This window comes from Cryptomeria japonica, unplaced genomic scaffold (assembly GCF_030272615.1).
Source record: "Cryptomeria japonica unplaced genomic scaffold, Sugi_1.0 HiC_scaffold_211, whole genome shotgun sequence".
Classification (NCBI taxonomy): Eukaryota; Viridiplantae; Streptophyta; class Pinopsida; order Cupressales; family Cupressaceae; genus Cryptomeria; species Cryptomeria japonica.
Genome location: NW_026729033.1, coordinates 11,063 through 24,279, shown reverse-complemented (window position 1 = coordinate 24,279; position 13,217 = coordinate 11,063). Strand labels below are relative to the sequence as shown.

Genomic DNA, 13,217 nt, shown 5'->3' with positions numbered 1-13,217 from the left:
ACAATCTCTCAAGTGGGAAATTCTATAATCTCAACTTTTTTTGCCTTTTCAGGAAACTTTTGAATGGAGCGCATCATTGGTGCGCTCCGAAGTGTGCTCCAAAGCTCTCTCCAGCTGCGTGCACCTGCCCCGGCCGCGCACCCGGCCCCGCCCAGCTTCGCTCACCTGTCCCGGGCGTCTGGTGCGGAACCTTAGAGTAAGAAACATCACCGTGCACCTTGGCCAACGTGCGCGACTCGACCGAGCGCGCACTGGCCGAGGTGCACACCGATTTCACCTGGGTGCGCGCGCAGCACCTCGGGCGCACCGGGGTGCGCGCACAACGCCCGGGTTGCACCGTGGCCTGTGTGCTCGGGGCGCCTCGGGTGCGCGCTCGGTGTCGCCCCCGCGCGCGCGGTAGTGCGGGCAGCGCACCCCGGCCCGGCCCGGCCCCGACGAGAACGCAAACGGGCAAAAGGTTTATTCAAATAGCATTGCGACGCCCGGCGAAAAACTAAAAAAGGGTGCAACACCGGGACTTCCCGGGAGGTCACCCATCCCAGTACTACTCCGGCCCAAGCGCGCTTAACTGCGGAGTTCTGATGGGATCCGGTGCACTAACGCTGGTATGATCGCACCCGTTATGAGCTTGTCGCAGTGTGTACTTAGCAAACCGCGACCCACGTGCGAATCCACCCCGGCCACCCACCCCCGTCGAGGTGCACACCCTCCCTCGCGAAGTGCGCCCCGTTCGCCAAGTGTGAGCCCTGCCCGGGTGCGCGCACCTTGCTAGGGCGTCGGGTGTGCACCCGGCCCGGCCTACGTGCGTGCACCTGGAGGGGGCGTCGTGTGCGTGCAGTGTCCCGTCTGCAACGCGGTGCCCACACACCACCTCGGGCGCAACGACCTGCGCTCACATGTGGGCCGAGTGCACCTTGGTGCATGTTCGGGGCGCCTCGGGTGCACGCTCGATCTTGCCCCGGTGCACCAAGGCGCTCGGTTTGCCCCGGGTGCGCACTTGGTGCAAGGTGGGCACCCAAAATAGGGATCAAGCACCAAAACACAAGTTTCGGGATGCAAAATGGGACCCAAGGACCACAAATGCGTTCCAAGACCCATGATGGGTCCACGAGAACAAAAATGTGTTCCGAGACTTAATAAACAAATATTGGGTTTTAGGAGAAGAAACATGCTCTGATGCCCAAAACGAGAATCGACCCCGAAAAGGCCACAGGCCAAAAGTGGGATGCGAGACAAAAAAAAATGGGACCCGAGGACCAAAATTGGGTTCCCAGGTCGAAGACAGGGCAACCGGACAAGAAACGACCTCTAAGGCTCGAAATGAGTCCCGACGACTAAAACTTGACAAGAAGCACCCATCAGGCACCCAACTCGACACCCATGGGATGCCGACCCACCCGGGCTTCCACCTAGCACACCTTGGCACCCACCCACCCTCGCACCCAACCTCGCACCCAACTTAGCACCTTTGAACCCACATTGGCACTCACCCTGACCCTGGCACCTTGGAACCCACATTGGCACTCACCTTGACCCTGGCACCCACCTTTGCACTCACCTTGGGACCCACCCTGGCTCCCACCTCGGCACCCACCCAGACACCCACCTTGGTTCCTTGGCACCCACCTTGGATCCTTGGCACCCACCCCGACACCCACCTTGGCACGCAACTTGGCTACTTGCCACCCACCTTGGCTCCTTGACGCCCACCCCGACAACCACCCCGTGACCTACCCTGGCTAGGGTTGGTGCACACCCACCCTGGTGCCCACCTTGGCACCCACCCTATGACCCACCTTGGCACGCACCTTAGTACCCACCCCGTTACCCACCCTAGGACCCACCCCGTGACCCACCTTGGCCAGGGTGGGTGCCTTGGTGCGCACAACTTGCCTGGGCTGCACACCAGGGCGGGCTCAAGATGGCACCCGCGTTCCGTTTTTTTCACTATCTTTCAAAACGGAAATTTTAAAATCTCATTTTTTTCTTTTTTTTGCCTTTTCTGGAAATTAGTGAAGGCAGCGCATCAAAGGTGCGCAATGCTGGTGCGAACCCGGGAGCGCTCCGATGTGTGCTCCAAGGTGCGGCGTGCACGAAGTCCGAGCCCGGTTTGCCCCGGGTGCGCACCTCGCGTGCACCTTCGCCGGGGTGAGCACCTTGGCTGGGTTGCGCGCCCTGGTGCGTACCAAGGAGCGCTCTGAAGTGTGCTCCAAGGTGCGGCGTGCACGAAGTCGGAGCCCGGTTTGCCCCGGGTGTGCACCTCGGGTGCGCACCTCGCGTGCACCTTCGCTGCGGTGGGCACCTTGGCTGGGTTGCGCGCCTTGGTGGGCACCATGCAGTGCACGAAGTCGGAGCCCGGTTTGCCCCGGGCGCGCACCTCCGCCAGGGTGGGCACCTTGGTGCGCACAACTTGCCTGGGCTGCGCATCAGGAAGGGCTCAAGATGGCACCCGCGTTCCGTTTTTTTCACTATCTTTCAGAACGGAAATTTTAAAATATCGTTTTTTTTTGCCTTTTCTGGAAATTAGTGAAGGCAGCGCATCAAAGGTGCGCAACGCTGGTGCGAACCTGGGAGCGCTCCGATGTGTGCTCCAAGGTGCGGCGTGCACGAAGTCGGAGCCCGGTTTGCCTCGGGTGCGCCCTGGTGGGCACCATGGTGCGCACCAAGGAGCGCTCCGAAGTGTGCTCCAAGGTGCGGCCTGCACGAAGTCGGAGCCCGGTTTGCCCCGGGTGTGCACCTCGGGTGGGCACCTTGGTGCGCATGCCTTGCCTGGGCTGCGCACCAGGGCGGGCTCAAGATGGCACCCGCGTTCCTTTTTTTTCACTATCTTTCAAAACGGAAATTTTAAAATCTCATTTTTTTTTGCCTTTTTCTGGAAATTAGTGAAGGCAGCGCATCAAAGGTGCGCACCTCGCTGCCCACCACGGTGCGCAACGCCGGTGGGCACCCGGGAGTGCTTCGAAGTGTGCTCCAAGGTGCTGCGTGCACGTTGTCGGAGCCCGGTTTGCCCCGGGTGCGCACCTCGCGTGCACCTTCGTCGGGGTGGGCACCTTGGCTTGGTTTGCCCCGGCTGCGCTCCGAAGCGGGGTTATTGGAGCGCCGCCTCTTTTTTTGTCGGAGCGTTTGGTGGGGTTTCTCGCATTGGCTCTTCCGAGGCCCGGTTGCCACCCTGGCGCGCACGAAGTCGGAAGTAGGGTTAATTGCCCGGGTGCGCACCTTTGCCAGGGTGGCACCTTACCTGGGCTGCGCACCAGGGCGGGCTCAAGATGGCACGCGCGTTCCGTTTTTTTCACTATCTTTCAAAACGGAAATTTTAAAATCTCCTTTTTTTTTTGCCTTTTCTGGAAATTAGTGAAGGCAGCGCATCAAAGGTGCGCACCTCGCTGCCCACCTTGGTGTGCTCTGAGGTGCGCACCCGGGAGCGCTACGAAGTGTGCTCCAAGGTGCGGCGTGCACGTTGTCGGAGCCCGGTTTGCCCCGGGTGCGCACCTCGCCTGCACCTTGGCCGGGGTGGGCACCTTGGCTGGGTTTGCCCAGGGTGCGCTCCGAAGCGGGGTTACTGGAGCGCCCCCTCTTTTTTTGTCAGAGAGTTTGGTGGGGTTTCTCGCATTGGCTCTTCCCAGGCCCGGTTGTTGGGTGCGCTCCCACCCTGGCGCGCGCGAAGTTGGAAGTTGGGTTAATTGCCCGGGCGCGCACCTTCGCCAGGGTGGGCACCTTGGTGCGCAAACCTTGGCTGGGCTGCGCACCAGGGCGGGCTCAAGATGGCACCAGCATTCCCTTTTTCTCACTATCTTTCAAAACGGAAATTTTAAAATCTCATTTTTTTTTTGCCTTTTATGGAAATTAGTGAAGGCATCGCATCAAAGGTGCGCACCTCGCTGCCCACCTTGGTGTGCTCCGAGGTGCCCACCACGGTGCGCAACGCCGGTGCGAACCCGGGAGCGCCCCGATGTGTGCTCCAAGGTGCGGCGTGCACGAAGTCGGACCCCGGTTTGCCCCGGGTGCGCACCTCGCGTGCACCTTGGTGCGCACACCTTGGCTGGGTTGCGCGGCCTGGTGGGCACCATGGTGCGCACCAAGGAGCGCTCCGAAGTGTGCTCCAAGGTGCGGCGTGCACGAAGTCGGAGCCCGGTTTGCCCCGGGTGCGCACCTTCGCCGCGGTGGGCACCATGGCGTGCACGAAGTCGGAGCCCGGTTTGCCCCGGGTGCGCACCTCGCGTGCACCTTCGCCGGGGTGGGCACCTCGGCTGGGTTGCGCGCCCTGGTGCGCACCAAGGAGCGCTCTGAAGTGTGCTCCAAGGTGCGGCGTGCACGAAGTCGGAGCCCGGTTTGCCCCGGGTGTGCACCTCGCGTGCACCTTCGCTGCGGTGGGCACCTTGGCTGGGTTGCGCGCCTTGGTGGGCACCATGCAGTGCACGAAGTCGGAGCCCGGTTTGCCCCGGGCGCGCACCTCCGCCAGGGTGGGCACCTTGGTGCGCACAACTTGCCTGGGCTGCGCACCAGGAAGGGCTCAAGATGGCACCCGCGTTCCGTTTTTTTCACTATCTTTCAGAACGGAAATTTTAAAATATCATTTTTTTTTGCCTTTTCTGGAAATTAGTGAAGGCAGCGCATCAAAGGTGCGCAACGCTGGTGCGAACCTGGGAGCGCTCCGATGTGTGCTCCAAGGTGCGGCGTGCACGAAGTCGGACCCCGGTTTGCCCCGGGTGCGCACCTCGCGTGCACCTTGGTGCGCACACCTTGGCTGGGTTGCGCGCCCTGGTGGGCACCATGGTGCGCACCAAGGAGCGCTCCGAAGTGTGCTCCAAGGTGCGGCGTGCACGAAGTCGGAGCCCGGTTTGCCCCGGGTGCGCACCTCGCGTGCACCTTCGCCGCGGTGGGCACCATGGCGTGCACGAAGTCGGAGCCCGGTTTGCCCCGGGTGCGCACCTCGCGTGCACCTTCGCCGGGGTGGGCACCTTAGTGTGCAGACCTTGGCTGGGTTGCGCGCCCTGGTGGGCACCATGGTGCGCACCAAGGAGCGCTCCGAAGTGTGCTCCAAGGTGCGGCCTGCACGAAGTCGGAGCCCGGTTTGCCCCGGGTGTGCACCTCGGGTGGGCACCTTGGTGCGCATGCCTTGCCTGGGCTGCGCACCAGGGCGGGCTCAAGATGGCACCCGCGTTCCTTTTTTTTCACTATCTTTCAAAACGGAAATTTTAAAATCTCATTTTTTTTTGCCTTTTTCTGGAAATTAGTGAAGGCAGCGCATCAAAGGTGCGCACCTCGCTGCCCACCACGGTGCGCAACGCCGGTGGGCACCCGGGAGTGCTTCGAAGTGTGCTCCAAGGTGCTGCGTGCACGTTGTCGGAGCCCGGTTTGCCCCGGGTGCGCACCTCGCGTGCACCTTCGTCGGGGTGGGCACCTTGGCTGGGTTTGCCCCGGCTGCGCTCCGAAGCGGGGTTATTGGAGCGCCGCCTCTTTTTTTGTCGGAGCGTTTGGTGGGGTTTCTCGCATTGGCTCTTCCGAGGCCCGGTTGCCACCTTGGCGCGCACGAAGTCGGAAGTAGGGTTAATTGCCCGGGTGCGCACCTTTGCCAGGGTGGGCACCTTACCTGGGCTGCGCACCAGGGCGGGCTCAAGATGGCACGCGCGTTCCGTTTTTTTCACTATCTTTCAAAACGGAAATTTTAAAATCTCCTTTTTTTTTTGCCTTTTCTGGAAATTAGTGAAGGCAGCGCATCAAAGGTGCGCACCTCGCTGCCCACCTTGGTGTGCTCTGAGGTGCGCACCCGGGAGCGCTACGAAGTGTGCTCCAAGGTGCGGCGTGCACGTTGTCGGAGCCCGGTTTGCCCCGGGTGCGCACCTCGCCTGCACCTTGGCCGGGGTGGGCACCTTGGCTGGGTTTGCCCAGGGTGCGCTCCGAAGCGGGGTTACTGGAGCGCCCCCTCTTTTTTTGTCAGAGCGTTTGGTGGGGTTTCTCGCATTGGCTCTTCCCAGGCCCGGTTGTTGGGTGCGCTCCCACCCTGGCGCGCGCGAAGTTGGAAGTTGGGTTAATTGCCCGGGCGCGCACCTTCGCCAGGGTGGGCACCTTGGTGCGCACACCTTGGCTGGGCTGCGCACCAGGGCGGGCTCAAGATGGCACCAGCATTCCCTTTTTCTCACTATCTTTCAAAACGGAAATTTTAAAATCTCGTTTTTTTTTTGCCTTTTATGGAAATTAGTGAAGGCATCGCATCAAAGGTGCGCACCTCGCTGCCCACCTTGGTGTGCTCCGAGGTGCCCACCACGGTGCGCAACGCCGGTGCGAACCCGGGAGCGCCCCGATGTGTGCTCCAAGGTGCGGCGTGCACGAAGTCGGACCCCGGTTTGCCCCGGGTGCGCACCTCGCGTGCACCTTGGTGCGCACACCTTGGCTGGGTTGCGCGGCCTGGTGGGCACCATGGTGCGCACCAAGGAGCGCTCCAAAGTGTGCTCCAAGGTGCGGCGTGCACGAAGTCGGAGCCCGGTTTGCCCCGGGTACGCACCTCGCGTGCACCTTCGCCGGGGTGGGCACCTCGGCTGGGTTGCGCGCCCTGGTGCGCACCAAGGAGCGCTCCGAAGTGTGCTCCAAGGTGCGGCGTGCACGAAGTCGGAGCCCGGTTTGCCCCGGGTGCGCACCTTCGCCGCGGTGCGCACCATGGCGTGCACGAAGTCGGAGCCCGGTTTGCCCCGGGTGCGCACCTCGCGTGCACCTTCGGCGGGGTTGCGCGCCCTGGTGGGCACCATGGTGCGCACCAAGGAGCGCTCCGAAGTGTGCTCCAAGGTGCGGCGTGCACGAAGTCGGAGCCCGGTTTGCCCCGGGTGCGCACCTCGCGTGCACCTTCGGCGGGGTTGCGCGCCCTGGTGGGCACCATGGTGCGCACCAAGGAGCGCTCCGAAGTGTGCTCCAAGGTGCGGCGTGCACGAAGTCGGAGCCCGGTTTGCCCCGGGTGCGCACCTCGCGTGCACCTTCGCCGCGGTGGGCACCATGGCGTGCACGAAGTCGGAGCCCGGTTTGCCCCGGGTGCGCACCTCGCGTGCACCTTCGCCGGGGTGGGCACCTCGGCTGGGTTGCGCGCCCTGGTGCGCACCAAGGAGCGCTCCGAAGTGTGCTCCAAGGTGCGGCGTGCACGAAGTCGGAGCCCGGTTTGCCCCGGGTGCGCACCTCGCGTGCACCTTCGCCAGGGTGGGCACCTCGGTGCGCACACCTTCTCAATGTTTTCTTGCCTTTTCTGGAAATTGGTGAAGGCAGCGCATCAAAGGTGCGCACCTCGGTGTGCTCCGAGGTGCGAACCCGAGAGCGCTCCGAGGTGCCCACGAAGTCGAAAGTCGGGTTAATTGCATTGTTTTCCCCGGGTGCGCTCCGAGGTGCGCAACATCGGCGCGCACCAAGGAGGGCTCCGAAGTGTGCTCCAAGGTGCGCACGATGGCGTGCACCTCTGGTGCGCACGATTCGGAGCTCGGTTTGACCGGGGTGCGCACACCTTGGCTGGGTTGCGCACCTTTTGTGCGCTCCAAGGTGCGCACGAAGTCGGAGCTCGGTTTGCCCCGGGTGCGCACCTTCGCCAGGGTGCGCACCTTGATGCGCACGCCTTGGCTGGGCTGCGCACCTTGGTGGGCGCCATGGTGCGCACCTTTCGTGCGCTCCAAGGTGCGCACGAAGTCGGAGCTCGGTTTGCCCCGGGTGCGCACCTTGGTGGGCGCCATGGTGCACTCCGAGGTGCCCAAGATTGGTGCGCACCAAGGAGCGCTCCGAAGTGCGCTCCAAGGTGCGCGCGAAGTCGAAAGTTGGGTTAATTGTCCGGTTTGCCTCGGGTGCGCACCTTGCGTGCACCTTCGCCAGGGTGGGCGCCTTGGTGCGCACACCTTGGCTGGGCTGCGCACACCTTGGCACCCGCGTTTCCTTCATTTTAAATTTTTTTTTTTTACAATCTCTCAAGTGGGAAATTCTATAATCTCAACTTTTTTTGCCTTTTCAGGAAACTTTTGAATGGAGCGCATCATTGGTGCGCTCCGAAGTGTGCTCCAAAGCTCTCTCCAGCTGCGTGCACCTGCCCCGGCCGCGCACCCGGCCCCGCCCAGCTTCGCTCACCTGTCCCGGGCGTCTGGTGCGGAACCTTAGAGTAAGAAACATCACCGTGCACCTTGGCCAACGTGCGCGACTCGACCGAGCGCGCACTGGCCGAGGTGCACACCGATTTCACCTGGGTGCGCGCGCAGCACCTCGGGCGCACCGGGGTGCGCGCACAACGCCCGGGTTGCACCGTGGCCTGTGTGCTCGGGGCGCCTCGGGTGCGCGCTCGGTGTCGCCCCCCGCGCGCGCGGTAGTGCGGGCAGCGCACCCCGGCCCGGCCCGGCCCCGACGAGAACGCAAACGGGCAAAAGGTTTATTCAAATAGCATTGCGACGCCCGGCGAAAAACTAAAAAAGGGTGCAACACCGGGACTTCCCGGGAGGTCACCCATCCCAGTACTACTCCGGCCCAAGCGCGCTTAACTGCGGAGTTCTGATGGGATCCGGTGCACTAACGCTGGTATGATCGCACCCGTTATGAGCTTGTCGCAGTGTGTACTTAGCAAACCGCGACCCACGTGCGAATCCACCCCGGCCACCCACCCCCGTCGAGGTGCACACCCTCCCTCGCGAAGTGCGCCCCGTTCGCCAAGTGTGAGCCCTGCCCGGGTGCGCGCACCTTGCTAGGGCGTCGGGTGTGCACCCGGCCCGGCCTACGTGCGTGCACCTGGAGGGGGCGTCGTGTGCGTGCAGTGTCCCGTCTGCAACGCGGTGCCCACACACCACCTCGGGCGCAACGACCTGCGCTCACATGTGGGCCGAGTGCACCTTGGTGCATGTTCGGGGCGCCTCGGGTGCACGCTCGATCTTGCCCCGGTGCACCAAGGCGCTCGGTTTGCCCCGGGTGCGCACTTGGTGCAAGGTGGGCACCCAAAATAGGGATCAAGCACCAAAACACAAGTTTCGGGATGCAAAATGGGACCCAAGGACCACAAATGCGTTCCAAGACCCATGATGGGTCCACGAGAACAAAAATGTGTTCCGAGACTTAATAAACAAATATTGGGTTTTAGGAGAAGAAACATGCTCTGATGCCCAAAACGAGAATCGACCCCGAAAAGGCCACAGGCCAAAAGTGGGATGCGAGACAAAAAAAAATGGGACCCGAGGACCAAAATTGGGTTCCCAGGTCGAAGACAGGGCAACCGGACAAGAAACGACCTCTAAGGCTCGAAATGAGTCCCGACGACTAAAACTTGACAAGAAGCACCCATCAGGCACCCAACTCGACACCCATGGGATGCCGACCCACCCGGGCTTCCACCTAGCACACCTTGGCACCCACCCACCCTCGCACCCAACCTCGCACCCAACTTAGCACCTTTGAACCCACATTGGCACTCACCCTGACCCTGGCACCTTGGAACCCACATTGGCACTCACCTTGACCCTGGCACCCACCTTTGCACTCACCTTGGGACCCACCCTGGCTCCCACCTCGGCACCCACCCAGACACCCACCTTGGTTCCTTGGCACCCACCTTGGATCCTTGGCACCCACCCCGACACCCACCTTGGCACGCAACTTGGCTACTTGCCACCCACCTTGGCTCCTTGACGCCCACCCCGACAACCACCCCGTGACCTACCCTGGCTAGGGTTGGTGCACACCCACCCTGGTGCCCACCTTGGCACCCACCCTATGACCCACCTTGGCACGCACCTTAGTACCCACCCCGTTACCCACCCTAGGACCCACCCCGTGACCCACCTTGGCCAGGGTGGGTGCCTTGGTGCGCACAACTTGCCTGGGCTGCACACCAGGGCGGGCTCAAGATGGCACCCGCGTTCCGTTTTTTTCACTATCTTTCAAAACGGAAATTTTAAAATCTCATTTTTTTCTTTTTTTTGCCTTTTCTGGAAATTAGTGAAGGCAGCGCATCAAAGGTGCGCAATGCTGGTGCGAACCCGGGAGCGCTCCGATGTGTGCTCCAAGGTGCGGCGTGCACGAAGTCCGAGCCCGGTTTGCCCCGGGTGCGCACCTCGCGTGCACCTTCGCCGGGGTGAGCACCTTGGCTGGGTTGCGCGCCCTGGTGCGTACCAAGGAGCGCTCTGAAGTGTGCTCCAAGGTGCGGCGTGCACGAAGTCGGAGCCCGGTTTGCCCCGGGTGTGCACCTCGGGTGCGCACCTCGCGTGCACCTTCGCTGCGGTGGGCACCTTGGCTGGGTTGCGCGCCTTGGTGGGCACCATGCAGTGCACGAAGTCGGAGCCCGGTTTGCCCCGGGCGCGCACCTCCGCCAGGGTGGGCACCTTGGTGCGCACAACTTGCCTGGGCTGCGCATCAGGAAGGGCTCAAGATGGCACCCGCGTTCCGTTTTTTTCACTATCTTTCAGAACGGAAATTTTAAAATATCGTTTTTTTTTGCCTTTTCTGGAAATTAGTGAAGGCAGCGCATCAAAGGTGCGCAACGCTGGTGCGAACCTGGGAGCGCTCCGATGTGTGCTCCAAGGTGCGGCGTGCACGAAGTCGGAGCCCGGTTTGCCTCGGGTGCGCCCTGGTGGGCACCATGGTGCGCACCAAGGAGCGCTCCGAAGTGTGCTCCAAGGTGCGGCCTGCACGAAGTCGGAGCCCGGTTTGCCCCGGGTGTGCACCTCGGGTGGGCACCTTGGTGCGCATGCCTTGCCTGGGCTGCGCACCAGGGCGGGCTCAAGATGGCACCCGCGTTCCTTTTTTTTCACTATCTTTCAAAACGGAAATTTTAAAATCTCATTTTTTTTTGCCTTTTTCTGGAAATTAGTGAAGGCAGCGCATCAAAGGTGCGCACCTCGCTGCCCACCACGGTGCGCAACGCCGGTGGGCACCCGGGAGTGCTTCGAAGTGTGCTCCAAGGTGCTGCGTGCACGTTGTCGGAGCCCGGTTTGCCCCGGGTGCGCACCTCGCGTGCACCTTCGTCGGGGTGGGCACCTTGGCTTGGTTTGCCCCGGCTGCGCTCCGAAGCGGGGTTATTGGAGCGCCGCCTCTTTTTTTGTCGGAGCGTTTGGTGGGGTTTCTCGCATTGGCTCTTCCGAGGCCCGGTTGCCACCCTGGCGCGCACGAAGTCGGAAGTAGGGTTAATTGCCCGGGTGCGCACCTTTGCCAGGGTGGCACCTTACCTGGGCTGCGCACCAGGGCGGGCTCAAGATGGCACGCGCGTTCCGTTTTTTTCACTATCTTTCAAAACGGAAATTTTAAAATCTCCTTTTTTTTTTGCCTTTTCTGGAAATTAGTGAAGGCAGCGCATCAAAGGTGCGCACCTCGCTGCCCACCTTGGTGTGCTCTGAGGTGCGCACCCGGGAGCGCTACGAAGTGTGCTCCAAGGTGCGGCGTGCACGTTGTCGGAGCCCGGTTTGCCCCGGGTGCGCACCTCGCCTGCACCTTGGCCGGGGTGGGCACCTTGGCTGGGTTTGCCCAGGGTGCGCTCCGAAGCGGGGTTACTGGAGCGCCCCCTCTTTTTTTGTCAGAGAGTTTGGTGGGGTTTCTCGCATTGGCTCTTCCCAGGCCCGGTTGTTGGGTGCGCTCCCACCCTGGCGCGCGCGAAGTTGGAAGTTGGGTTAATTGCCCGGGCGCGCACCTTCGCCAGGGTGGGCACCTTGGTGCGCAAACCTTGGCTGGGCTGCGCACCAGGGCGGGCTCAAGATGGCACCAGCATTCCCTTTTTCTCACTATCTTTCAAAACGGAAATTTTAAAATCTCGTTTTTTTTTTGCCTTTTATGGAAATTAGTGAAGGCATCGCATCAAAGGTGCGCACCTCGCTGCCCACCTTGGTGTGCTCCGAGGTGCCCACCACGGTGCGCAACGCCGGTGCGAACCCGGGAGCGCCCCGATGTGTGCTCCAAGGTGCGGCGTGCACGAAGTCGGACCCCGGTTTGCCCCGGGTGCGCACCTCGCGTGCACCTTGGTGCGCACACCTTGGCTGGGTTGCGCGGCCTGGTGGGCACCATGGTGCGCACCAAGGAGCGCTCCGAAGTGTGCTCCAAGGTGCGGCGTGCACGAAGTCGGAGCCCGGTTTGCCCCGGGTGCGCACCTTCGCCGCGGTGGGCACCATGGCGTGCACGAAGTCGGAGCCCGGTTTGCCCCGGGTGCGCACCTCGCGTGCACCTTCGCCGGGGTGGGCACCTCGGCTGGGTTGCGCGCCCTGGTGCGCACCAAGGAGCGCTCTGAAGTGTGCTCCAAGGTGCGGCGTGCACGAAGTCGGAGCCCGGTTTGCCCCGGGTGTGCACCTCGCGTGCACCTTCGCTGCGGTGGGCACCTTGGCTGGGTTGCGCGCCTTGGTGGGCACCATGCAGTGCACGAAGTCGGAGCCCGGTTTGCCCCGGGCGCGCACCTCCGCCAGGGTGGGCACCTTGGTGCGCACAACTTGCCTGGGCTGCGCACCAGGAAGGGCTCAAGATGGCACCCGCGTTCCGTTTTTTTCACTATCTTTCAGAACGGAAATTTTAAAATATCGTTTTTTTTTGCCTTTTCTGGAAATTAGTGAAGGCAGCGCATCAAAGGTGCGCAACGCTGGTGCGAACCTGGGAGCGCTCCGATGTGTGCTCCAAGGTGCGGCGTGCACGAAGTCGGACCCCGGTTTGCCCCGGGTGCGCACCTCGCGTGCACCTTGGTGCGCACACCTTGGCTGGGTTGCGCGCCCTGGTGGGCACCATGGTGCGCACCAAGGAGCGCTCCGAAGTGTGCTCCAAGGTGCGGCGTGCACGAAGTCGGAGCCCGGTTTGCCCCGGGTGCGCACCTCGCGTGCACCTTCGCCGCGGTGGGCACCATGGCGTGCACGAAGTCGGAGCCCGGTTTGCCCCGGGTGCGCACCTCGCGTGCACCTTCGCCGGGGTGGGCACCTTAGTGTGCAGACCTTGGCTGGGTTGCGCGCCCTGGTGGGCACCATGGTGCGCACCAAGGAGCGCTCCGAAGTGTGCTCCAAGGTGCGGCCTGCACGAAGTCGGAGCCCGGTTTGCCCCGGGTGTGCACCTCGGGTGGGCACCTTGGTGCGCATGCCTTGCCTGGGCTGCGCACCAGGGCGGGCTCAAGATGGCACCCGCGTTCCTTTTTTTTCACTATCTTTCAAAACGGAAATTTTAAAATCTCATTTTTTTTTGCCTTTTTCTGGAAATTAGTGAAGGCAGCGCATCAAAGGTGCGCACCTCGCTGCCCACCACGGTGCGCAACGCCGGTG

General features: G+C 62.4%; 2 non-coding genes across 2 annotated transcripts; both read right to left on the bottom strand.

Annotated features, from left to right (window-relative positions):
* Positions 1 to 500: 500 nt before the first annotated feature.
* Positions 501 to 619, bottom strand: LOC131868642 (5S ribosomal RNA). The gene has a single exon (XR_009367089.1). It is a non-coding gene; the product is annotated as a 5S ribosomal RNA (ribosomal RNA).
* Positions 620 to 8,424: 7,805 nt separating this feature from the next.
* LOC131868631 (5S ribosomal RNA) lies at positions 8,425 to 8,543 on the bottom strand. Its single transcript, XR_009367078.1, has one exon. It is a non-coding gene; the product is annotated as a 5S ribosomal RNA (ribosomal RNA).
* Between the last annotated feature and the right edge of the window lie 4,674 nt (positions 8,544 to 13,217).